This window comes from Myotis daubentonii, chromosome 1, assembly GCF_963259705.1.
Source record: "Myotis daubentonii chromosome 1, mMyoDau2.1, whole genome shotgun sequence".
In the NCBI taxonomy this organism is placed as follows: domain Eukaryota; kingdom Metazoa; phylum Chordata; class Mammalia; order Chiroptera; family Vespertilionidae; genus Myotis; species Myotis daubentonii.
The window spans coordinates 208,170,693-208,197,764 of NC_081840.1; the positions used below are offsets into that span (position 1 = coordinate 208,170,693).

Here is a 27,072-nt window from a genome sequence, read left to right on the forward strand (position 1 = left end):
ACCCCATTGTGCGTCTGTGTCAGGGCCCCATGATACACTCCTTCATACACACTTAGTACATTTCCCTCTAGCACCCTCCGCGGTGAAATGACATTTTTGCTGTTGTTGTTGTTAATCCTCATCCAAGGATATTTTCCCACTGATCTTTTAAAAGTATCTATATTTTTATTGATTTCAGAGAGGAGGAAGAGGGAAAGAGAGAAACATCAATAATGAAAATCATTGATTGGCTGCCTCTTGCACGCCCCATACTGAGGATGGAGCCAGCGAACCAGGCATATGCCCTGATGGCAATCAAACCCTGACCTCCTGGTTCATAGGTCGACACTCAACCACTGAGCCACATCTGCCAGCTTTCATTGATCTTTTAGAGCAGCGGTTCTCAACCTGTGGGTCACGACCCCTTTGGCGGTCGAATGACCCTTTCACGGGGGTTGCCTAAGACCATCCTGCATATCAGATATTTACATTATGATTCATCACAGTAGCAACATTACAGTTATGAAGTAGCAACGAAAATAATTTTATGGTTGGGTCACAACATGAGGAACTGTATTTAAAGGGCCAGAAAGTTGAGAACCACTGTTTTAGAGAGTGTGGAAAAGAGAGGGAAGGACAGAGAGAAACACATTAATTGGTTGCCTTTTGCATGCACCCCAACCAGGGCTCTGGCCGGGGAGGAGCCTGCCTTTATAAGAATCGAATCCAGGAACCTGATTCTTTGATGGATGTGTCTGTCCACCTATGTAAGCTCTATGAAGTCAGGGCCTGAGCTTTTTTATTCACTGCTATCCCAGGATTGTGGATCCTCAATAAATTCACGATGTTTGCAGGAATAAAGTAATTCCCACTCCAACCACATAGAGGCCTCACTTGTAGAATTAGGGCCAGCTGGTGTGAATTTGTTATTTGAGGAAGGAGTACATTCTGAGATTTGGGGTAAGGATGAGTGAGGAGGAGCCATCAGTTTGTTGTTGCTATGAATTTACATTGAGCCTAATCTTCCCGAAGGAGATCATAGATAAGGCTGTGGGTATGTGTAGAGGAGTGGAACTCAAAGTGTGGTCCTCAGACCAGCAGCACCTGGGAGCTGGTTAGATATACAGATGCGTGGGCCCCGCCACTCCTACCCACAGAGACTCAGAGTGAGACCCGGCAATGTTTCCATAAACTCTGCAGGTGGTTCTGACTCAGGCGCAAGTCTGACAGCCACTGCAGGGGAAAGAGCAATCCCAAGGATGCTTTGGGGATGGCACCCACAATCTCTGGGCAGAGCACTGATGGCCCTTACGGAGTGTGGGTTCTTATCAGGACCTTGCTTGTCTGCTTACAGTTAAAGGTTCACCCCATTTCCTGGGGCTGAAAAGGAAATGATGCTTTCCCCCTTCTGCAGGTGTGTTTCTCCCTGAGGTGCTCTTGCTGTGATTGTCACATCGAGGAATAGTGTGTGTGTGTGTGTGTGTGTGTGTGTGTGTGTGTGTGTGTGTGTGTGAGATATGCCTAGGGCTCTGGATAAGGAGGCAGAAGGAAGGATGTCTCGTTTACAAGTTGCATCTGAGAGGGTGTGGGCAGCTCTCATCTGGGGACATTTTCCCATTATAGGGGAGTGCAGACATGTAGGAGGAAAGACTAGCCTGGGATAAGGTTACCCAACTGCTTTTTAGTGCAGACAGACGCCAGGCCACGCGGATGAGATACCGGCTGCTCCCTGACTGCCGGCATTTGGGTCTCCACACCCTAGGCCCCACGGCCTCCTTGCCATTTTCCCAGACGATGCTGGGACTGTGCGCCCCGGAGGCCCCGCAGCGCCTGCCTGCAGAGGTCGCACTAGGAGCGCGGCCCGCCCCCTCCTCCCCGGCCCCCGCCCCCGGCCCCGCCTAGATCCCCCTTGGCCCCCGCCCGGCCAGCCCCCCAGCTTCTCCTCGCGCAGCCGCCGCCAAAGCCTGGAGAAGTGGAATGTCGCCGGCGCCGCTCCCTGCGCGGGACTCGCGGAGCGGCACTGGGCATGCTCAGTCGCCGCAGCCCGTCCTGATCTCAAGTAGGAAGCTCGCGCGCTGCGCCCGCCGCTGATCCGGGCGCTTCGCGGAGGGCGAGACCGGGGCAGAGCTGTCGGGCACCGTAGCCGAGGCGAGAACCGCGCGCACCACCGGTGAGCCTCGCTTTCTTCCTGGCTTTTGCCCCGGACCCCGCGGCGGCCCGGAGTGCTGGCGAGACACCCGGGCAGCTGCGTGCGGCGAGTGGCTGCGCGGAGTCCCAGCGGCTGCCCCTCTTCCCCGGATCCCAGGACTGCGCGGCCACTGCCGCCCGCCCAGCCGCAGCCACAGCTGCAGCAGCTGCCGCCGCATCTGCAACGGGCGCCCGCTGCGGAGTCCCGTGCGCCCGGCGCCGCAGGGCCGGTGGCATGGTGACTGCGGGCTCACTCCTTGACTTGCATCCCTCCTTCTTGCCGGCGCCCTCTTTCCCTCGGCAGCCCCGGCTTGGCAGGGCCTGGGGCGGCGGAGACAGGCTCGGAGGGGGTGCGCCCGAGTGGGGGCTGCAGAGGGGAAAAGTGAGGGTGGGCGCCAGCGGGGAAGAGCGCACACCCCCTAGCCCTGGCACCGGCCTCCGGTGCGCGGCTGGGCTCTCCCTCCCGGGGCGGCATCGCGCTCCTGCCGGGGAGTTGGAGAAGGGGCTGGCTTCTCGGGGGCTTAGAGACCAAAAGGGAAAAAAGTTCATTTTTCCCCTCGGAGGCAGAGAGCGTTTTCACTAGAAAATGGCTGTGCGAAGGGGATCGAACCAGGAAACCTGGCCATTGGGTCCAGAAAGCCCCTCTGCTGCTCGCGGGGCGCAATGGAGGGTTGAACGCTGGAAATGACATGTGTGTGATGAAAACCTTGCTGGACGGAGGTAGAGGTGCGGAGTCCCATGGAAACAATGAAAGGTGGTCTGGGTATCTGGTGCAGAGAGGGCGGAGAAGTCAGGGGCGACGGGCCGAGGGAGCATTGGACTTGAAAAAGAAATTGGAGAATTCAGATTTCTAGTTGTGGCCGTTTTGTAGTCAAGTTCTGTGCAGTTTAGAGACACGACTGTCACAAAGGTTTTCGGGTGGAATGAGTGGTTGGGGAGAGCCAAGATTGAGAGGTCAGCGTCGGAAGCTGCACGCCTGGGGCTCTGGGAGGGCACAGTTTTGTTTAAGAAGTCCCTCAGTCACTGGCTTTACATTGTGCCTGATGACTGAGGTGAAATACCTAAAGGATGATTATAAGATGATGCCAGCAGCGGTGTTCAAGAAATGAGGAAACTTTGTGAGGTTGGCATTGGTCTGTCACTTGTTTTAAGATTTCATTGATTTTATTTACAAAAGCAAACAGTGGCATTTTGATCTGTTGTTCTGGATTTGGGTCTACTAAATCTTTGATTGATGGATTTTTTTTGCCCTAGCCATGATTTATATTTCAAATCTTGTCCTCAAAGGTCCATGATAATTAAGAGGACCTGAGTCCATGTAGCTGGCCTTTCACGAACAGCAGGTAGTCCTTGCGAGGGGATTTCCTTACCCATGTAGGTAGCAGCTTTGTTGTATTTTCAGCTTGTAGCTTGAAAGCAATATTTGCTCAACACTTGTTTATCATAACTTGCAGAATCCTAGAAATGGTAGTGTTTTGAAAGGATGACATTTGTCAAAAGAACGTGGAACCTCCACGCGGGGGGAAACGCTGGGAGAGCACAGGGGGCGGTAGAGTACAGTGGGCTGGTAGTCAGAGCACCAGCGGGAAGCAGATGTGCGCCTTCTAGTCTGTCCTTTACTCATTGGCCGGAAAAATCGCTCAGGGTCTTCAAAACCTGGATGTCCCTAGTTGTTTGCTCAGAACCTCTGAGAGAGGAAGGTTCTTTTCCTCTCTTTTCCAGGGAAGGTGTTTATGTTTTATGCTATTCTCTTCCCAAGTATACTTTTAACTAAGTAATGTGCCTCCGTGGAGCCAGCACAGTCCTGCTTTCTGAAGCTTTTATATAGTGGAAAAACTCGATAAGCTTAAGTGTCAAAGACTGGCGTTTTACATTTAACTCCTGAGTAATGTGGGTACTGACTACAAAGTTATTTAGGAAAAGACCACTAGACATTGCAAGAATCTACATGTGCAAAGATAAAATATTTTAAAACTGTTACTCTTTTTATGTCATGCTTAAACTTTTGATGACTGTTTTCTTTTCCTGCTACCAGATAAGTAATAAACATTAAATTCCCCCCCCCCCCCATTACAGCAGGAATTAATACAGAAAACCTTGCCATAACATTAGAATAGTGTCATGTTGTTTTCCCTGAATTCAGGACATCTAAATTTGTCTTTTAAGAAAAATGCAATGTTGTCTCTCTCTGCCTTTTTCAGTTACACTTTTAAAATAAAATACAATACCATGATGATATAGTACCTTACATTTTCCCGGAGTGGAGGACAGACTTTTAGGAAAGTAAAGTAAGAAGGTAATTTCTACTTATGTGGGTGATACTGATGTTTCCCACCCTGGGTGAAGGACACAAGCATTTGTTCAGTGCTTACTATGTGTCAAGTCTGTTAGTAAGCTCCTTACATCTATTACCTAATGCAGCAGTCGCTAACCTTTTGACCTCATGGACCACCAGGGGTCCATGGACCACCGGTTGGCGACCGCTGCTCCACAGGTTTCCTTAAACCAGCAGTCGCCAACCTTTCAGACCTGATGGACAACCGGTTGGCGACTGCTGAGCCAATGTGTCAGTATCTTTGACATCAATGTCAAATGTGACCTTGGGGAAGTCAGTACACTTCTCTGGGCCTCTGTTTTTCGTAAAATGTGGGAGTTGCCATAGAATGCACCCTCTGGGTGTCTGTTGGGTTCTTCTTGTCGCAGTCCGAGGCTCTGCGATACAGCCATTTGAGGAGGGGGGGGGGGGACTTCATTTAAAGTATTAGACAAAGCTGATTTTGTGTTTCACTAACTCTGGCCTGTCCGGCTTTGTCGAATGCCCTTCTTAAATCCCTTTTAGTTTTTATTTGTTAAAGAATGATTGTCCTAAAATTAACTCTTTGTGCCTCTACCAAGACTAGGTAGGAAATAAAATAATGATTAGATTTGGGTAAAGCACATTGGGTATTTAAAACTTTCATAGAATCTTCTGAGGGGAGATGCAGCTCTTGGGCATTCTGAGGAAGAAACCTCTGTGGGTGGCTGCAGAGGAGGGTGTCCTGTGCCTTGGTGGCCAGGGCCCACCCACCTGACATTTTGGCCAGCCTTTCCCATGTCCCTGCCCTCGATCAGAAATGCAGCCCTTGGTCTCTGGCTTCCAGTGATCATTTCGTGTTAACACCATCACTGGGTTGGGTAGGTGTCCATGGTTAGCTGCTGCAGTAGCAGGAGCGATGGCTGTAGAAATGTGCCCACACATTGTTGGCAAGATCATGAACTTTTTAAAAAATTATTTTATTTGGCAAGCTATGATGATGGGGCAGAGAGCGAAGAAAACCACTCCCATTTGGTGTTTTCAGTGCCCTTTGCTTTCAAGGTGCTCACAAAACTCAGCCTCATTAACCTTTAAGTGAGGGAGGTGAGGAGAAACCAGAGTCATCATTCGCATTTGAGTAATCCTATATAATAAAAGCCTAGGGGGCGTCATGTGCAACATCATCACAAGATGGCCAGCAGAGGAGGGCAGTTGGGGGCGATCCGGCCGGCAGGGGAGCAGTTAGGGGGCGATCAGGCTGGCAGACAGAAATGGTTAGGGGCAATCAGGCAGGCAAGTGGTTAGGAGCTAGCAGTCCCAGATTGTGAGTCGGACATCCCCTAAAGGGTCCCAGATTGGAGAGGGTGCAGGCCAGGCTGAGAGACATCCCCCCTCCCCCCGCATGAATTTTGTGCACCAGGCCTCTAGTTGATAATAAATGGACAGTGTGCCTGGAGCTTCTGGTCATAACCAGGCTCCAGAGTATACTGGGCCCCGCTAGGAGCAGAGCAGTCACTCTAGGCACTAGATGAGAGCTGGAAGAGAGGAAGGACAAGGAGGGCAGACAGTCAAATCATCACCACTTGGCAAAAAGTAAGAAGTCTGAATCAGTATGAGAGGGTGTAGAGTTACAGAAGATACTCCCTTTCTATATAATCTTATTCCCATCATATGTGAATCTTACCCTAAGCATTCAACCAATGCTAGGACAGGCATTGCTTTCATCATCAGGAGACAAATCCCAATGTATAATTTATTGATATATAAAACATACCGTTTTGTATGGACAAAGGGGAAGAGAGCATGAAAAAAAATGAATGGTATGGAATTATGACTAAAGTTTTTCTGTATGTTTTAAAGATTTGATAGTGGTTGTAAATAAAGTGAATCATTCTGTCCTTTGCCTCCTACAGAAATCTCGCAAAGTTTGGTCTGCTAGTTAATAGCTGAGGTTTTTGACATGCATCTCTAATGGGAAGTATGCTTTGGGGATGCTCAGAGTGAGAGGAAGAGTGATTTTGTTCTTCCCTATAAAGTTGACGGAAAAGCATGCAATTTTAGAACTAAGCTAGAAGTGTGCACTTAGGAGGGTTTGGTTGGGGAGATCTTGCAGAGCTCCAGAGAGAAGGGAAATGCCCTTGATGAAGAAGGAAAGGATGGTGTTACTGGTGGTGTGGGATGCGGCATTTACAAAGCCTCTGCTCATTGAATCAGAGCTCAGGGTCTATTCAATTTAAAATAACTGAGTGTCTACTCTATGCAAACCACAATGCTGGGCCCACTGTCATTGTTGGTGAGTTTTAGCTGTCCTTATCAAAATGATACAGATGATGATGCAGTGACTATTTCATTGTATTCAAATGAGAAAATATGGCCTTGTCTCTGAGATTATACTCTTCAGATTTGGGGGTAAGATTTTTTTTTTTTTTTATGAATTGATGGGAATATTTTTACTTGGCAGTTTAATGGTCCATGAAATTGATAAGTCTGGGAATCCAGGCCGGAGATGTAGACAGTCCTGCCCTCAGGATCAAGCTGAGTAGTGGAGGCCAGGTCAAACTGGAACTTGTGGGTGGGCTTGATGGGGCCTCTGGGCCTTCCAGGAATGTAGTCACTGGTCCAGACCCAAGAGCCTAGGAATTGAGAAGAAACTAATTTTGAAAGTGCTCTGGGAACCAGCGTACTATTTTTGAATTATAGCCTAAGAATGACAAGGGAAGTGCCAAGATGAAACATGAGGGTCTGAGAGAGCAGAAGGGACTGGTGACTGAAATGTGAATTTTAGCAGGCCTCACAGTGATGGATCTTGATGTTTATTTCTTTGCATGCAGGCCTCTTTCTGCCAAAACAGCACGCTTTAGCAATTGAGGGTTGGTGATTCTAGGAAGTGCTGATGGAATCAGAGCCATAGAACCACGAGTTGCGTAATAGGCAGCTTGGTTTGGACCTCCAGGGCAAGCTTTGATGAATCTCTAGAGGAAACTTGAGAATAATTTGCTCATGGAATTGCAAAACTTAAATTATTTCTAAGTTTTAAATAGTAGCTTCAGAAAATAATGTATTACTGATAATATTTAAGAACTCTGTGCTTAGTGCCCTGGCCAGTGTGGCTTAGCTGGTTGGAGCGTCATCCTGTGCACCGAAGGGTCATGGGTTCAATTCCCGGTCAGGGCACATATCCAAGTTCGGGTTCAATCCCCAGGGGGGCGCATGGAGGAAGCAAATGTTTGGTGTTTCTCTCTCCCTTCCTCTCTCTAAAATCAATAAAAAACATATCCCCAGGTGAGGATTTTAAAAAAAGAATCTGTGCTTAGTGATACCTGGGTCTCACTGGTCATAATATATTATTATTATCATTATTCCTGTGGAGCTCCTGTTTTGTACTAAGAGCTTTATAGTGGATACCCATTTTAATTCTTACGAAACATTGAGCTACTGTTCCCATTTTAGAGATAAGGAAACTGAGGTGGTGGTTGTTGTTGTTGTTTTACTAAAGACTAGACAGTGAACGATGATACTTTACCTGGAATTGTGGTCAATGCAGAAGAGTATGGATTGCTGAGGGACTGACAGGATGAAGCAGTAACATTTATTGATGAACTGAGGGTTACATATGTGCCTGGTGCTATACAGGAAACATTTCATTTAGTTTTTTGGGCTACCTTCTTCTTTTCCTCTTTTATAGGTGAGGCAGCCTTGGCCCTGAAGGGTAAGGGACTTGCCCAGGCCTAACAAAGCCTGCGTTCTTCTTTTCGGCTCACCATGAAACCTTCCTAAATTCACCATTTTCATAATGATGTCCATCTCAATCTTCATAGTTAGTGGTGGAACTATTTCCTCCAAATTATGGCCCCATTGTGTATTTCTTGCATCTGACCACAAATCGGGTAGTAGGGAAACCCAAGTATAACTACTGAATAGGTGTGGATCTTGGGGTCGCTGTGCTGAATCTCTCTGGGCAGATTCCAGGCTAGAATGTTTCTGATTTGCTGTCAGGTACCAATTGTGAGGCAATGTTGAGATGACAGAAACTTCTGGTGACTGGAAGAGGACGGGTGATGATGTCAGCCCCTTGGCTGACTTGAGGCTTCTGGCTGCTGGAGGGGTGGGTCTGGAGAGAGGACCTACACACCAGGTGATGGGGCCTCCCTTGGGAGCATCCGACGTGCTCCCGGGTGCTGGCTCTGTACTTACCTTCTGACCTTCATTTGGTTTCCCAAGTAGACGTTAGTCCCGGGCAAGACAGGCAGTGGACCTGCCACGCTGAGCGTCCCAGTTCGCAGGGCAGCACTGTGCGTCGGTGGACGTGAACGAATTAGAATTTCCTTAGCATGAGTTAGGTTTCTTGAGTTGATTTGTTCCTCAGTGAACGAGTACAACTAAATGTTTAATATAATAGGCATGGCCCGGGCTCATGATCTGACCAGAACCTCTTATCCCCCTCAAGAACCAAGTTTTATTTCCTTGTGCCTTTCCCAGATCCCTAGTGAAGACAGAGATACCTTCATTTAGTGACACCCAGAAACCGCAGCTTCATCTGTTCATGCCTTTGTTCAGCAAATGTTGATGGAGCACAAGCTTTGTGCCTGGCACTGTGTGAAGTTCAGGAAGACGGGGAGGGATGCAGCAGGGCGCTGGCTGTAAGGTGCTGCCCACACAGGTCTAGGCCTCAGAGAGACGGTGTGTGCGTGAGGTTCTAGGGAATGGAGAGAAGGAGGCTGCCCACTCTGCTGGGGTAGGGAGGCCTCTCGGGGTAGGAGCCGGGGCAAGGGACTTCTAGTATAAACCCCCACGAGAGAAAAACCTCCAGCTGTCTCCTTTTCCACTTTTTTTTTCACTCAGTAGAACTGTTGTAGCCTGTTTCTTCTACCCAGCACTTGCCACTCTTTCTATAAGGGGCCTGTCAAATCTCTATAACAGTGATCCTCAAAGGGGGCGGTGTTGCCCTCCAGGGAACATGTGGCAGTATCTGGTGACATTTTTGATGGTCCTGGGATGAGTCATTTTTGACTATGGAATGAGTACTGCTGTCATACAGTGAGTAGAGGCCAAGGATGCTGCTACGTGTCCTAACAGTGCATGCAGAGGACAGCCCCATGTGGACGGAGGAAGGAGGGATCTGGAGGTTCAAAGCCAGGCTCTGCAGTTGAATAACCACGAGTTATTAGAATTAGAATCTCCTTAGCATGAGTTAGGACAATGGAAGTATACTTAGACAACAGAATTCACAGTGCCTCAGTTTCCTCAGCCCTAAGTAGGAGTACTAATGGTTCCTATATAATGTGGATAGGAGGAATTCTTGAGTTAATATAGGATACATAAACAATACTTGGCATGAAGTAAGGCCTTAACCTTTATTTTTAGCTTTAAGAAAAAACTTTAACCTTTGACTCCTAAAGAGCTTGAGTTTGGAGACTCCAGGACAGTTGAGCTTGTGGCACCACGTGCCTGTAAGCTTTGGTGTAAAAATTGGCCAGTTTTTGTTTCTCTGGTTCCTTTTTGTCCAGGGGTTTTATTTTCCACTGTTTTCACCTCTTGATTCTAGGACTTTGGATAACTTTGCCCCCCCGCCCCAACCCAGGGACCCAAATCTGTGCCCTTGATGAACCTCCCCTCAAAGGGCTAAGAAATGTATCTATGATTTTCCTTAGCTTTGTCTATTTTGGGAACAGTGAGAAGACAGGAAGCAGGTCAGGGGGATGTTGCATTACTTCCTGGTTGTCACAGCTCCTTTCTCTATACAGTTCTGTGCAGGATTGAGAGGCAGGTGGTAGTGCCTGCTTAGAAACTCTTCCTGCTACACCCACCAGCTCCACCCCCAAGTTAGGTGCCTGCTGCTTCCAAAATACCCTGTAATTGGGTCACAACATTATCTGCCTGCTTGAAATCATTTCTAAAAATCAAAGCAAAGGCGTAGACTCTCTCAGCGGGAGATGAAATGTCTCCATCCTCTACTGCGAGGCTTTGCAGATTGTTCTGAAAACGAAAGGAAGCAAATTGACCATCTCGGATAGGTGGCAGCTTCTCTGCGCCTAGACCTGTGTCTTACTTCACTTGCAGAAGCACTCAAACCATGGTCCTTTCTGACTTGCCACAGGAAGATGTGTTTGTGGACTTCACCCCACCTGTCAGATTTACTGTTGAATTTTCATGACATAATTGACTTGAAAAGATTTTCCTTCAGTGGTTTGAATGGTAGCAACAGACTAGAGAAAAATAAAGAAGTGTAGTTGTTATAGCTTTGTAAGTCCTTCCCCATGACACGGTCATCCCCCCTTGGAATGAGAGCAGTGGCCTCTCCGTGGCCTCCTGGCTTGTCCAGCTCCATTCATTCAGTTTGGCTTTCTAAGTGCTGGGTGGGCGCTCTTCCAAATACTGTATGTGGATACTGACCAGGATGGAAACTGAACAGCATGGCCACTGCCTCTGCCTGCGGGCAGCTGTCAGCCTGTAGGGAAGGACTGACAGCCAAAGAACCAACTACGTAACATGGGATGGATGTGTGCTTCCAGGAGAAGTGCTCGGTGCTGCCCTGACCCGCAGTTGCCCTGCTTGGGTGTGGAGGGTGTGCCAGGGAAGGCTTCACAGGGAAAGGGATGCTCCATCCATCCCACAGTGTGCCTGGCGCCCCATCTCTGTGTGAGGCACCCCTGACTCTCAGCTCCTTCTTGGAGCCCTGCTGTTTCTGATGGTGTGCCTCTACTCTCCTTCTGACCACTATTGGCTCTCACCTTAGAGTCTGCAGCTGCCTTCTCTGTGGCCTCTGTGTTCGTTTTCTAAGGTGAAAACGCCTGCAGGTCTTGGATGTCCATCCCAATCCTTCGGGGGTTCCTTGCTCTCCTCGGGGTGAAGTCCCAGCTCCTTGGTGCCACACCTGACACCCTTCATGACCTGCTGTGATCTCTATCCCAGGAGCTCAGCTTGAGTCACGCTGTTCTTTCAACATGCCGGGTTTTCTCTGGCCTTTAGGCGTTTATCCTCTGTTCTGCCTGCAACCACCCTTTCTGTCTGCTCTTTACCTGCTTGACTTTTGTTCCTCCGTCATAAAGTAGCTTACTCATCATCCACTCAGTATGTGTCAGAATGACTTGAGGGCTTGTTAAAACACACATGGCTGGCCCCACCTTCAGCGTTTCTGGTTCCATAGGTAGACGGGGGTGGCCAGATGAACGCGTGCACTTCTAATTTCCCGGGCGATGCTGCTGAGACCACACCTGGAAGACCACTGTGAGCCTCTCACACCCACTTGTGTCACACGACGTTCCTTTGCTGGCCCTTTTCTGGTCTGTAAGCTGCTGCAGGGATGCCCTGTTGCTCCTTCATCTTTGTGTTTCCAGTGCTTAAGAAGGCCTGGGTGCTCAATAAATATTTGTCAAAGAATGGATATTTGAATGAAAAAGAATTTTGTCATCAGAGGCTTTAATAAATATGCCCCAGGACATTTTCAGCAGCTAGTTTTCCTGAGCGGTCATCCCCAGTTATGATGATGTAGTCTGAGAGCAGGATTTTAATGAGGTCAGTATGAGTTTGGTTAACATAAGAGTCAGTTAACTTTGTGGTTTTTATGTCCAAATTCCAAAAAGGTCTAGGGGAGGAGCTCACTTTAAACCCATTGTTTCTGGAATGGCTCAAAAATATATGGTTTTTAAATTTTGTAGTGGCTCAGTCTGAAAATATGTGTCCAAAAGAAATGCAGATGTCATTTAATTTAGCAACCATATCATAAGCATGGTCTCTTTATTTGAAATAATAAATCATATGGAACTGAAGTGAAATATAACCAGATGTATAAGTAATCATTTCTCCAAGCCAGAGGGAGGTATAGCTAGACTATTTCATGTACTTATTCATTCTGTATATGTTGTTTGAACACCTACTATGTGCCAGTAGGCCCTAGGGACATGGCCATGAGTTAAACACGCTTTGCTGTCTTTGTGGAAGGGGCTATGAAGAAAATAGAGGTGGGTGGTGTGATACACCATACCTAGTGGGCTCCTTTAGATCAGGTGGTCTGAGTGGTTAGCTATTCATCTGTGCCCTGGGCGGCATAGTGATGTTCATGTCGAGATCATGACATGGAGAGGCGTAATTTCAGGCCAAGTGAATGGTATAGAGCAGCGGTCACCAACCTTTCGGACCTCACGGACCACCAGTGGTCCGCAGACCACTGATTGGCGACCGCTGGTATAGAGCGTTTTTTTAAATATAGAAATATATATATTTAATTTATTGATTTTTAGAGAGAGAGAAAGAGAGAGGAGAGAGAGACATTGATATGTTGTTCTACTGATTTATGCATTCATTGGTTGATTCTGGTATAGACCGTGACTGGGGATCGAACCCACAATCTCAGGATGACAGTCAACCACCTGAGCTACGTGGCCAGGGCCAGAGGGCCTCATTTTAAAACATCTCTTCAAGGAGCCCTGCTGTCCCTGCAGACACTGGATTGGTGTCACCTTAATATTGTGCCTGTTTATGTCCAGGTCTCAGCTCTAACCTGTTCCCAAGGCCTCTAAAGCAGTGCTTCCCGAAGTGTGTCTACCGAGACCCAAGTGATTGGAAATGTATTGTGAATTCATCTTCTCTTCCCATTAGCATATTCCAGAAAGGCCTGCTGAAAGGAAATTAACTTCGTTTAGTTTTGCGTTTGCCCATGGGCCCATTTTGTAGTTCCCCCAGAGCTAGTGTTTCCTGGTGCGCACCTTGGACAACCAGCTCTAAAGGTACAGCTGTAAAGGTACTTCAAGCGATGGAGACTTCTCTCTCCTCCCGCCTTTCTTCAGTGGCTTTGTGAACATTGTAGAAGACTGCAGTACCTTTGGCAGAGACAAGATTTTTCAAGTTGGTTTAAAAATATATACACTTTTATTGATTTCAGAGAGGAAAAGAAAAGCAGAGAGAGAGAGAGAGAGAGAGAAACATCTATGATGAGAAAGAATCATTGATCGGCTGCCTCCTGCACATACCCCAACTGGGGATTGAGCTCCCAACCCAAGCGTGTGCCCTGACTGGGAATCGAATCATGACCTCTTGGTTCATAGGTCAAAGCTCAACCACTGAGCCACACTGGATGGGCCTCATGTTGATTTTCCTTGTGCCTTGTGTCCAGTTGGTCTGTCCCACCGACTTGGATCCAGAGGTCAGTGGCATGTATAGTCCGGGAGATTATTGCTCATTTGCTGCATCAGGAAAGAGCTGGCTGCAATGCCACATGGCACTCAAGCCAGTTTTGTACATGCTTTGTTGCAGTTAATTTGATGAAGAGTGGTGTTGGACTTGAATTGTTCAAATTATGGCTTCATCCTATCCTCTTTTTGGTATTTGGATGTCAGCTGTCCCCAAGTAGCAATAGGGAGAGAGGACTGAGCTATTAGAGTTGCGAAGGGTGAGCATTAGGTATGAGTAAATAAACTTGGGCTCAGACTTGGTTAATATGTCTGACATTTTTGCTGACATTTTGGAATCTTGATCCCAACTTAAAAATAATGACTTTTAGCTTTCCTTTTGGTTGAGGTATATTTAGTTTTGGTGCTTCCTGAAGACAGAGCTGATGGTCTGGATCTGTCTGTCCAAAGAGGTTTTTTTTTTCTCTGATAGTCTTTATGGTTCTAGTTTGGCACAGCAAACCGGGGAAGAGAAAAGGTATGGAAGCTCACGAACAATAGGGGAGGAGGCCCTATCCTGCGCTTCTGATTTTTTTTTTTATGCTTGGGGCAGTCTCCAGAAAGATGCCAGGGGACTTTACTGAGAAGAGGACTAAAGGAAGCTCAGAGACAGTCCCCCCCGGAAGGGAACCTGGTCTGGGGTGTTAGGGAGTATTCAGGGTGGCATCCCCAGGACTCCCTGCAGTTCTGTGCACTTGGACTCTAAATTTGGAATGATTGGTCCTTTTGGGTCCCCCTTGTTGGGGTGCTCTGCTCTCCCTAAATGAGACAGGAAATTTGGTATGAATAGTGGGCATGTTGGACACCATTGCTGTGGACAGGGTCTCTATGAATTCACTCATTTCTTACCCTAAAAACTGGGGGTGGGGGGGGGAGGTAAAGTCCGATATTTAAGTGAAGTGGGTTCCAATGATTTGAGCAGAAAATGTATGAGCAGCAGTGGTGCAACCACAGTCACACGCACTGCTCTTCCTCATGAGACTTAGCAATTGGGTCAGTGTCATTTTCTAAAAATGTCTTTTTTCCAGGACTCGAGATTATTTCTACTAAAATAAATAAAGGAAGTCTTGCATTCCATCAACCTAATGTATAATTGTCTCCCGATCAAAGTCATCTCCTGCTGGCTTGAGTTTTATTTCAGCTTAAATCAGTTTCCTTTACTGGCACTACATCCTGTTGTTAGATATGTACATATATTTTTACAAGCCACAAATAGAAATAAGAAACAAAAATAAGATGTGGAATTTTATTTTTCCCCCCTTTAGTTCTGAGAACATGTGGATTGCAAGAAAAACCAATAAAAAAAATAAAACCGAGGAGAATGTTGACTTGTGGTTTTATTATCTTTATTTCCTCTAAAGAAAACAGGATTTTTATTAGATGTTATGCTATTTTCCACTGAGAGATATAATAGTGGGATGGATGGCTGCATTCAGAGTTTATATACAGTTTTACTTAACATTTAAGTGATTTTGTATGAACATTTGTGAAGGTGTTGTCTTCTCCCTGCACCAACTATTAAGCAATATGGTACTGCCAAGAATAATTTTCTTATATAAGAGTGAATCTTAAGGCAATATTATTTCAATCACAGGAGAGCTTGGTCGATACAAGTTTTCATGGAAGTTCACTGATTTTTCTTTAGTGTTGACCTTGAAAGTTAATTTTTGAAATAATTGCAGAAATATCACTTTGATAGATGGGTACGTTAAAGAAGGAAGATACTCAATGTGATGTAATTATAAAATATTTATAGAAATGAAGATGCAGTGGTTCCATGGTGGGATTATGTATGATGGCTTTTCTCTCTCTCCTTCCTCCTCAGCTATCCTTAGTGTTTTTTATATCCTTTTAGCAATGAGTAAGTAGATAGGGAAAAAAATAATTCTCACGTGTTCATTTTTATTTTCTCTAGAGGATGTGCATTTCAGGATGTTTATTCAAGGAGACTAAGGGGGAGGGGGGGGGGGAGAGAACTGGCCTATGCTTAGTGAAATAAGCCAGTCACAAAAGGACAGATATTGTGTAATGTACTTATGGTACCTAGAATAACCAAATTCATAGAGACAGAAAGTAGAATGGTGGTTACCAGGGGCTGGGGGAGGGGGTAGTGGGAGTTATTATTTAAGGCTTGGTCCAGAGGGTCAGATTAAAAAGTTCTGAAGATGAATGGTAGTGATGGTTGCCCCCAAAAATGTGAATGTAACTTAATGTCACAGAACTGTACACTTATGAATGGTTAAGATGGTAAATTTAGTTATGTATACTTTACCACAATAAAAAAACGTTTATCCTCAAAAAAAAAAAAAAAAAAAAGAAAAAAAGAAAAAGAAAAAAGGAACTAGTCCCATGTCCTCACCAGCCCAAGGACTGGGATCCAAGGATATTTGCCTCATTGTCCATTTAGAACCCTAAGGAGGGATTAATTTGCTTTGGACTGAAGCCACATAAGGCATGTCCTAACCTTGGTGCAGTCTGCTACTAACTGAAGCTCTGTCCAGTGGGGAGGGTACAGGCCCCAAGACCTGGGGGAGTTATGGGTGCCACTCACTTGAACCTGATGCTGAGCTCCTGTCTTTCTTTTCAAAAGCTTTCTTTTGTGTGAAATTAACACTGACCTAGATAAGTTCGAAATTGTGAATTGGGCATGCTCTATAGGAGGCCTGTTTTGGGTCAGGTCTATTACTGACTTCTACTTTGGAGATGAAATAATTTGATAAAAATTAACCTTCATTGGGATGTCCTCAAAAACTGTCACCTTTCCTGTTGTTCTGTTGATTGTACCCTCAAAGCCAAGCAGTTAGGTGGCCGCCTGACCTTTCTTTTGGTTTGTCCGTGTTTTAAAGAGAACACAGGTTTTAGATCTAGACAGTGCTGAGTTTCAGTCCGGGCCCTGCCCTACCTGGTGCAGGTGGAGGTGTGTGGGTGTCCTGCCTGTGCCGCAGTTTCTCCATCGGTAAAGCATCTAGAAGGATACCTACCTGGTTGGAGGAAATGCATGCTATGAAGTGATCAAGATATTTACTTTCTTGATTTCCTGTTGGTGAAACGGTCAGTAGATTGACCAGGCATTCTAGTTTAAGTTCACATTTGTTTTTGTGTCATAGAAGATAGTCCTTGATCAATAACGTAGGTACTAGAATGAAAGTATTTTAAAATAATTTTGAGGGAAGATTGATGGGGAGACAATTGTAATTGGTGGTAAGTTTTTAATGCTTTATGTTCAACTGCATGGTCTTGACTTTTATTGTAACTTTCCCCCTCCCCTTTTAGTATCTTCAGAGAATGTGGATGAGAGTCCCTCAGTGTGTTTGATGCCCCCGACTACAGTTTGATGGGCTTGGAAGACCGATACTGTGGTTTTGAACCTGGGTTAGTCTGTCAGCATGGTGACCTCACCTGTGGGAGGATCCTTTATAAATTATAAGGGTCAATGTTTATTGAGCACTTACTGTGAGACAGTGGTCACAGTGACAGATGTGTTACATGGAGGATATTATTTGGCCCCACACCTCTGTGAGGTAGCTGCTGTGATTAATTATTCTCAAATACAGGTGAGGAGGCTGAGACTCACCAAGGTTGTCCAAGGGCATACAGCTAGAGCAGGTGAGAGGGTCGGTCTGAATGTAGATTATGAGAACGGAACTTGATATTGAGGGAGGTACTCTGAAAATGGGAGTGCAGGCTCCTCCTATTCCCTTAAATTAGTATTTCCCTGAGACACAAGAGCTACTAGCTTGCAAAATCGGGACTTCCCTAGGAGGGTAGAGAGTGTCTAAGGACCAACTAGTGTGAGAAAGCTCATGTCAGAAGCACAGACTGTCCTGAGAATGTGCTCAGTATAATTACAGAGGATAAGCTCCCGCCGCCAGGGGTAAGCAACTGGCCGTTTAGAAATGTTCTGTACATATATTAGCCTGAAAATTGCATTTTAATGCGGTGTACTAGTAAAACAGAATTTCACTTGCTAAGTTATTCCATGTTAATAACACTCTTTCTCTAGAGGGAGGCTACTTTATTTCTTTATTTTTTAAAAAAATATGGTTCATTTCTTTCCTCCAAAATAACTGAATTGTCCTTGGGAATAACCTGTTAGACTTCCACTTCTATTTGAGTCTGGATAACTGCTGGAATGCAAGAAAGCAGATCAAATGTCAGATCAAGAGTTTGATTTTTAGGAAATATCTTCTCTACAATGTTTGTTGTGAGTAGCTTTGGCCTGCAGTGCATCCTGACCTAAATGTTATATTTTAATATTTACAATGAGTTAGGTCACTTTATGTGGTCCTTTTCACCATCCACATGATGTTAGCAAACTATTCGTTTATTTCAGGGGTCCTCAAACTACGGCCCGCGGGCCACATGCAAATACAAATATTGTATTTGTTCCCATTTTGTTTTTTTACTCCAAAATAAGATATGTGCAGTGTGCATAGGAATTTGTTCATAGTTTTTTTTTAAACTATAGTCCGGCCCTCCAACGGCCTGAGGGACAGTGAACTGGCCCCCTGTTTAAAAAGTTTGAGGACCCCTGGTTTATTTAGTGATGCCATCCAAAAAACCCATTTCAAAGAATAATTCCTGGATAGTGGGGTGGTTAACAATTATACAGGCCGGATAATTTTCCCAAGTCTACTTAAAGGGCTAAATTCTGATTTAGCCTTCCTGGGAATTTCTGGTTGCTTTCCTAACATACAGAGAAAATTAGGTTGCCAGTGTATGGTGAATATATTTCTCATGACTAACAGATGAACAAAGCACAGTTTGACACTAGAATAGGGAAGCTATCAAAGGGGGAAATTTGAAACATACTTGTTTACTTGAATACTTGTGTACATTGTTTACATTTTTCCTTGAAGGCTAATTTTAGTTAATCAAAATTTGAAGATTGTATGTAATCTTTTTTTAAATGTAAATATATTTTTATTGATTTTGGAGAGGAAGGGAGAGAGAAAGAGAGATGGAAACATCAATGATGAGAGAGAATCATTGATTGCCTGCCTCCTGCATGCCCCCCACTGGGGATCCAGGCATGTGCCCTTGACCGGAATCAAACCCGGGACCTTTCAGTCTGCAGGCCGACTCTCTATCTGCTGAGCCAAACTGGCTAGGGGGATTGTATGTAATCTTAAACTGTTAACTGTAGACCCCCAGGAGTCATTAGCTTTCAAAATAAATGGGCACTTCTTCTAAGTTTTAAAAATAAAATAGCAAATTATTTCGCTATTACAGAATGCTAGAATGCTGTTGCATGAAGATTCGCGCAATAGGCCTTCCTTCCCCTGGCTGCCGGCACCGGTTTTCCTCCGACACCCGGGACCTAGGCCTTTGGTCCGGGGGCAGTGGAGAAGCCAAGCCTCTTTAGTCTTCACTCCGGCCAGAGCCTTCAGTCTTCGCTCCGAGCCTGCATATGCAAATTAACCGCCAGCTTTGTTGGGTTAATTTGCATAGTCGCTGTGATTGGCTGGTGGGTGTAGCAGAGTGATACCAGTTTGCATGTTTCTCTTTTATTAGTGTAGATTGTTTAATTATTGTTCATTACTCAAAATTCAAAGGTGTTGCCTTAAATGGAAGAAATGGAGGTGTATAATAAATTAAGAGGTGGGAAGGTAAGCAGATTATAAGTATTGAAAACATTTTCTGGCATATTAACTGCTTTCCATTCTAGGGAACTTCTTACCTTTTTGTGATAGTTTTTCATTACTTAAAATACATTTACATTTTGATTGCTTTCTCTTTACCGTATATATAAAGAAGCCCTTGAATCTCAAACTTTTAATCTTTCCCTTATTCAGAGGAGTGATTGAGAACTGGCAGATCTTCATCAATTAAGAGGGTAACTGGTTAGGGAAACTGAGTCATTTCCCTGTGTCCCTGGAGTCAGTTCTATACAAGCTATCTAGTATGGGTTGAATTGTGTCCCTTACCCCCCAAAAGATACCTTGAAGTCCTAACCCCTGGTATCTGTGAATGTGACTTTATTTGGAAAAGGGACTTTGAAGATGTCATCAAGTTAAGATGAGGTCATAGTAAAGTAGGCTGGGCCCTTAATCCAGTATGATTGTTGTCCTTATAAGAAGAGGGAAATTTAGGCACAGACACACAGGGAGAATGCCATGTGAAGACAGAGGTACACGACACCAAGGAATACAGCCATGTGAAGAGATGGAGACAGAGTAGAGCGATGCTGCACAAACCAAAGAATGCCTGGGGCTCCTAGAAGCTGGAAAAGGCTAGAAAGAACCCTTTTCTGGTGGCTTTGGAGTGAGCCCAGCCCTGCCAGCACTTTGACAGCAGAATTCTAGCCTCTGACACAGAGAATACATTTACCTTGCATGAAGCCACCCACTTTGTGGTTATTCGGTGCAGCAGCCACGGGAAACTTCAGGACTTGAGAGTCAGACTTGGGGTCCGAGTTAGGATCCTGGCTTCACATTCTAATGTTGTGAGTTTGGACAAGTTATGGAGCTCATAGTGCCTCCATTTCATCATCTATAAAACAGGGCTAAAAAGAGTATCTCCCTCATATAGTTGTTTCGAAGGTAAAGTAATATGTGTGTAATACTGTGAACAGTGCCTGGTGCTATTATATGTAAAAAACAAAAACAAACCCCAGTTATCCCAAAGCTAAATAGAAATGACTTTTGATCATTCAACAAATATGTACTGAGCTTCCTTTTTAATGACAGGCCCTACGCCAGACAGTGAGTGTCCAGTGCGAACCAAGCCCTCATGGGTCTTTCAGGTGATCGTTCCTACTATTAATGTGAAGAAGAAAAGTGGATTCCATATGACATCTTTATGGGCAAGAATTGGGACCTTGGAGAGTCTAGTGCAGAACCTGTGTCCTGGGAAGGCTGTGAGCGTGGAGCCAGACATTCTGGGGTCAAATTCTGCTTTTTATGAGCTCTGACCTTGGGCAATAATAGAATTTTTAATTTTCTCTGCCTCTGTTCGAAGTAGTACACATATATTATTTTGCCCTCCAAACCACTGTATGAGGAAGATACTCTTTTTAGACCTGTTTTATAGATGAGGAAACGGAGGCACTGTGAGGCTCAATAACATGTGCAGAATGAGGACAATAATAATAATTATTATTATCCTCAGTAGGATTACAGGTAAGCATTCAAGGAGTTAAAATACACAAAGAACCTAGAATGGAGCTCTGAATAAATATTATATTATTAAGTGAACCCTGAAAGATCTCAAATTTGTAGGTTAATTTATTCTTTTGATACTTAGTAAGCATAGAGAATTCAGGTATGAATCAAATGCAGATTCTTTCCACATAGAACTCATAGTCAAGTTGGGGGAGATTTATTTACTTGTTAGTGAAATAGCATATAACAAAGACAGTGGTGGGGGAAAGTAGAAAGGGCATGGCTAATTCTCCTGGGAGTATTAGGGACGGTTTCCCAATGGTGAGTTTTGGAGGTTGAATAGGCATTTGCCAGACAGCAAAGGAGGGAAAGAACATTAGGGGAAATGGGAGCAGTATATCCAGAGGCAAGTATGGGAGATACCCAGTGGTTACTCACAGTGGTATAAGAGCGTACGACCTGGAGTCAGGATTCAGATTCTGCCACTTAATGCTGTGTTACCTTAAGCTACTTTCTTGACTTTTCTGTGCCACTGTATTTTGTCTTTTAAATAGTGATAACAGGCTGTGGGAGGATTGGATGAGTATATTAATTCAAAGTGCTTAGATCAGTGCTTGGCCAAAGTAAGTGTTCAAAAAGTATTGGTTCTAATTAATGTCATTACTCTTGTATTTGCTATTAGAAGGCCAGGTTAAGAAGGTTCACTTAATATTCCTAATCGAGTGCAATTATTCCTGTGGACTTGCATAAAGAGTACGCCCTTGGGTCTGTATATTCTCAGGAAAACAACTTTCACCATTTGAACATTGTGGAAAAAAAAATGTAACACACATGTAAATAGAGGGGGGAAATGATTAAAATAAGCCAGACATTGGCACAGAGCTATTTGTAGATTGCTGATTAGACAAAAGTAAAAACAAATAAACCCAGCATGTTGAGCCAACATGGTCTTGTTTTTAAATCTGGTGAACCACCTGTGTCTTTAAGTGATCAATTTAAACACGATTTTCATGTTTGTTAATTATCTCCAAATTCAGATCACAGCCCGCTGGTGGTGCTGCCCCATTTGGCGTGTGTTCAGAGGTGAAAGGAGGTGTGCGGTCTCAGGATTTCTTTGGCTACATTTCTCAGAGCTGTGGATGGCAAATGCATCTTTTCAGCCATGGTCTTCCCTATCTTTATTTGCTTAAGAAGGGTCATTTAAAATTGTGGTTTTTCTTGAATATATTTTTTTATTCATTTCAGAGAGGAGGAAAGAGATAGAAACATCAATGATGAGAGAGAATCATTGATCGGCTCCCTCCTACATGCCCCCCACTGGGGATCAAGCCTGCAACCCAGACATGTGCCCTGACCAGGAATCAAACCATGATCCCCTGGTTCATAGGTCGACATTCAACCACTGAGCCACACTGGCAGGGCTAAGTCAGCTTTTTAATGAAAAAAATAATTTCATGTATAAGTTTGGACCTACTTGGATAATTATAAAAGAAGATGTGACACTTGATCATTAGCCATGAAGTTTGAAGGGAATTTTATTGGAGGCATAGTGAATCGGTCAAACAAAATGCAGTAAACATTTATGGAACATCAGCCCTATGCTAGGGTAGTGTACAAGGTGCTTAGGAGATAAAAGTGAATAAGCTGTTATTATAATTAGTGTTCTTATATAGACACCTGTTGTGCTAACACATAAGCGGGATCAATGGATGTTGTCTGGGGGTTTTAGAGGAAGTAGAAGAGAGGGGATGATGTACTATGTCAGAGCCACAGTTCTGAAGAATGTGAGTCATGTCCAGAACATGTAATGACTTCCTCAGGAAAGCTACGTATTACATCCATTACACACACATACTTAAACACACATTTACTAGTACTTGTACTGTGGACTTCAGTCCTCAGTCATTGTAATAAGTAAATTTTACTTACGAAAATTTTAAATTAAGGTACAGCTTGTCTTCAGTGACATGCATAAGTCGTAAGTGTACAGCTTGATGAGTTTCCCCATATGCAGCAGCTGTGTAGCCATTATCCAGATCAAGATAGAGAGTATTTCCATCTGTCCTGCAGCTTCCCCGCTGCCCGTTCCAGACAGAAACCCTCCCATCAGACCTCTGTATTGTATATGAGTTTTCCCCGTTTCGAATTTCATGTAAATGGAGTGAATATGTCAAAGAATGTATGTGCGTTCATGTCGGCTGTGAAGGGGTTCAGAACAGAGGTCCCCACGATGTGCTGTTTGACATGTGAATTATTTTGAGCTGAAGGCAATCGGGACTCTGGGCGCATGAGACACTTTTACTTCTCCCTTAAAGAATTTATATTAGGGGCCTTGCCCCTAATAAGAGTCATCACCAGAAAAAACTTTTTATGACCTATCTGTAGGGCAGGGCAAACTTCCAGTTACTGAACATCTGCTCTTCTTATTGTCCTGTGAGTGACCTTCCTCCCCTCCTAAGCTCCAAGGGGCCTTACCTCATCCTTGGCTCAGAATGTCATATATACTACCTCGGTCTCCCTTTTGTCTCTGAACGTGTCATGTGTGTGGGGTTTTCATACCTATGTATGTAATTAAATTTGGTCATTTTCTTTGTTGATCTCTCTTGTGTAGATTTAATTATCAGACCAGCTGAAAGAACCTGGAAGGGCAGAGAAAAATTTCTCCCCGCCCCCCCAGCTCTCCTGTGCTCAGCTATCCATATTGTGAGTAGCAGTAGTTCAGTCTTTTCCATTGCGTGTCATATTCCATTATATGACTATACTTCAGCATCTATGTTTCTGTTAATAGACATTTGGTTTTCCCAGTTTTGGGCTATAGAGAATAATGGTGCTATGAACATTCTTGTAAATGCCTTTTGGTGGACATTAAATAAAGTCTTTCAGAATGGTTGTTCAGGTTTACATCCCACCAGCTATGTATGATGCCACCACTTTTTAACACTGTTAGGACTTCCTTTGTTCTCCACTGTAGTTAACTGTATAACCATCCCCATAGGCACCAATGCTGGGAACCTTCCTGTCTCTTTCCTTTTGCCTCATCCAAGTAGGCCATCAACAGGAATAATAGCCAATCTTCCAAAATGTCCCTGTAATCTGTTTTCTCTTTTCAGTCCTCAGATGTCTTCATTATTTTCTCACCTTGATGGTGGTACATCCTGCTAATTGGTTGTTCTGTCTCTAGATTTTCTTTTCTACAAGTCAATCTCCAAATGTTCTCCTAGAGTATTAAGATACATAACTAATAGCACCCATTACAATTCATAGGCACTTTAATGTGAATTGAATGGGGATCTCATTTAAAATTGGCTGTCATGTAAAGTTTAAAGTCATTTGCATATATATATATAGGAAAGAGTTAAGGAGTAATGATTTTTAGTCTATTAGTGATATCATTTTGGGAATATCATTTGGGAAATACACACACACACACACACACACACACACACACACACTTGTGCACTTTGCCTTTGCAGTAAGATTTGGCTTATAAAATACTTAAAATAGGAACAGATAAATTCATGTCACAGAAAGGACTGAGAATACTATCTACTAGTATTTAAGGATCTTTCCATTTTGATTTTAAAATCGTGATTGTTAATAACTCTTAGATGGCACTCTACAGCTTATGAATGTGTATGTGTGCACATAAATGCATGTGCTTCTCATCTAGTTCTTACAGCGACCATGTTCAGTAAGTAGTCTTACAGTATCCTCTTTTTGCAAGTAAGGAAATGTGGTGTCTGAGGAGCTGAATGACTCCCCTGGGTTCACATGGGCAGCACTTGGTGGTTTGGTACATATAGCCATGCCCTCTGACTTCATTTTATTCAATTTTATCCTTTCTGTTTATGGCTTCTGTAAACAAGATCTGAACTTAAGAATCACTTGTTTTTTTTTCTAAAATTGAAATACTCTTATTGTCTTTTCTCATGTTATAAAAATGGTAAAGCTTCTAGTAGAAAAGACAATATAAAACAAAGTATAAAAGGAAATTTTAAAATTTCTCCTGAAATAGGTTTTTCTTTTTATTGTTTTTTAAATCTTTATTATTGAGATTTTTACAGATGTCACTCTCTCCCCCCCCATTACCCCCCTCCACCCACTTACCACCCTGCCCAAGGCCTTCGCCACCCTATTGTCTTGTGTCCATAGATAATGCATATGTGCATATAAGAACATTATTTAATCTCTTTCTGCTCCCTTCCCCCTTCCCTCTGAGAATCATCAGTCTGTTTCATTTTCATACCTCTGATTGTATTTTATTCACCAGTTTATTCTATTCATTAAATTTCGTATTCATTTATTTTGATTCAATTATTGATAGTTATATATTTGTTGCCATTTTGCTGTTCATATTTTTTATCTTTTTCTTCTTCTTCCTCTTCTTAAAGAATACCCTTCAGCATTTCATATAATACTGGTTTGGTGGTGATGGACTCCTTTAGCTTTTTCTTGTCTGTGAAGCTCTTTATCTGACCTTCAATTTTAAATGATAGCTTTGCTAGGTAGATAATCTTGGTTTTAGGTCCTTGCTATTCATCACTTTGAATATTTCTTGCCACTCCCTTCTGGCCTGCATAGTTTCTGTTGAGAAATAAGCTGATAGTTGTATGGGTACTTCCTTGTAAGTAACTAACTGCTTTTCTCTTGCTGCTTTTAAGGTTCTTTCTTTGTCTTTAGCCCTTGGCATTTTAATTATGATGTGGCTTGGTGTGGACCACTTTGGGTTCCTCTTGTTTGGGACTCTCTGTGATTCCTGGACTTGTAAGTCTATTTCTTTCAATAGGTAGGGGAAGTTTTCTGTCATTATTTCTTCAAATAGGTTTTTGAGATTCTCAGTAGCCTCTACTCTACTGTTGAATACCTGTATATTATTCTTTATTTCAGTCAGTATATGCTTAATTTTTGAATGGTCCTTTTCCATATTTTTGGAAGTTTCTAGAAGATTCTTGAGTAACCTTATAACCGTGGTTTTGAACTCCATATCCAGTAGTTTGCTTTATTCCATTTCTTTCATTTGTGACATGTTTCTTTGTCTCTGCATTTTGGCTGCTTCCTGTGTTTGTTTCTATGTATTGGGTAGAGCTGCTATATATCCTTGAGTTCTTAGAGTGGCCTTGTGTAGTGGGTGTCCTATAGGGCCTAGTGGCTCAGCCTCCCTAGTCACCTGAACTGGGAACTCTAGGTGCACCCCTTTGTGGGCTGTGAGCACAGTCTTGTTGTAGTTGAGACTTGATTGCTGTTGGTGTCACTGGGAGGAAATGACCTCCAGGCCAATTGGCTGTGAAGACCCGCTGTGACTACAGTGGGAGAGCTGCTGTGCAGGATACACCCCTATGGATCATGACTGAGTTTGCCCCTTGAGTGTGTCGCTTATGTATATGAAGAGTTGTAATCTGGTATGGTCTGACACTGACCACTGGGCACACTGGCTCTTGGGTCTCCAGGGAGGTGTAAAGTCAGCCACTGCCTGGGGTCACTCAGCAAGAGCTACAGAGAGATCTGCCAATTCCTCCTCTTTTTATTGGGTTTGGAAATGCCCAGATGAGGCCCAACTGTGAAGCAAGGCAGGCTGGTGCTGGTGCAGTTCTTGGGACTTTTATTGATAGGTTTGGGGCTCCCTGACCCAGCTGCAGCTTGTTTGAGATATTTTAGCCTGAGCAAGGACAGGCCACTCATATGCAAAAGCTGCTGCACCCAGCTTGGGTGGGGTTGTAAATTGGATGAGGCGGGCTCTTAGAGAATCACCAGGGCGGAGCAAACAAATTGCTGCCAGTTAGCCCTGTGACTGGGGAGGCCCCAGCATAGGAACAGTGATCCCTGCGAGCACCTCTGTCTGGGAGAAAGCCGTCCCAAGCTCCTGCCCCAATGCCAGACAATCTGGTTCCTCCTCGTATGTGTCTGGGTCCCCCAGAGCCTTGTGCTGGTGCTGGAGCTCAGAGGAAACAGGACCTTGTAAGTTCAGTTTATGGTGCTGGCCTTTTAAGAGGAACAGCTGGGTCTCCAGCAGCCTCTTGTGTCACTGAGCCCCAATCTGCACTGGTTTTTACAGCCCGTAATTCTTATTGCCTGTAGGGACTTCTTTCCCCCACTCTGGGGCCCTGGGCTGGGGGGTCTGGTGCGGGGGTGGGACCCCTTGCTCCTCACAGGTGGCCTCTGCAGAGATGATCTCCCTCCTGATTAAAAAAGTGGGTGCCGGCCCAGCCTGTTCCTTCCCTCCGCACCTCCTACCAGCCTCAGTGTGCCTCCTTCTTTGCTTCTCTAGTTGTAGGACTTCCATTCAGCCAGCTTTCTGGTGGTTCTGGATGATGGTTGTTCTGTATTTTAGTTGTAATTTTGATGT

The 27,072-nt window shown here is 44.4% G+C and overlaps 1 protein-coding gene across 1 annotated transcript in view; it reads left to right on the forward strand.

Annotated features, from left to right (window-relative positions):
* Window positions 1-1,922: 1,922 nt before the first annotated feature.
* Window positions 1,923-27,072, forward strand: part of APBB2 (amyloid beta precursor protein binding family B member 2) — a 329,970-nt gene continuing 304,820 nt past the window's right edge. The window contains exon 1 of the mRNA XM_059672664.1: window positions 1,923-2,149. The gene's annotated coding sequence lies outside the window, so the exon portion shown is untranslated. The remainder of the gene's footprint in view (window positions 2,150-27,072) is intronic.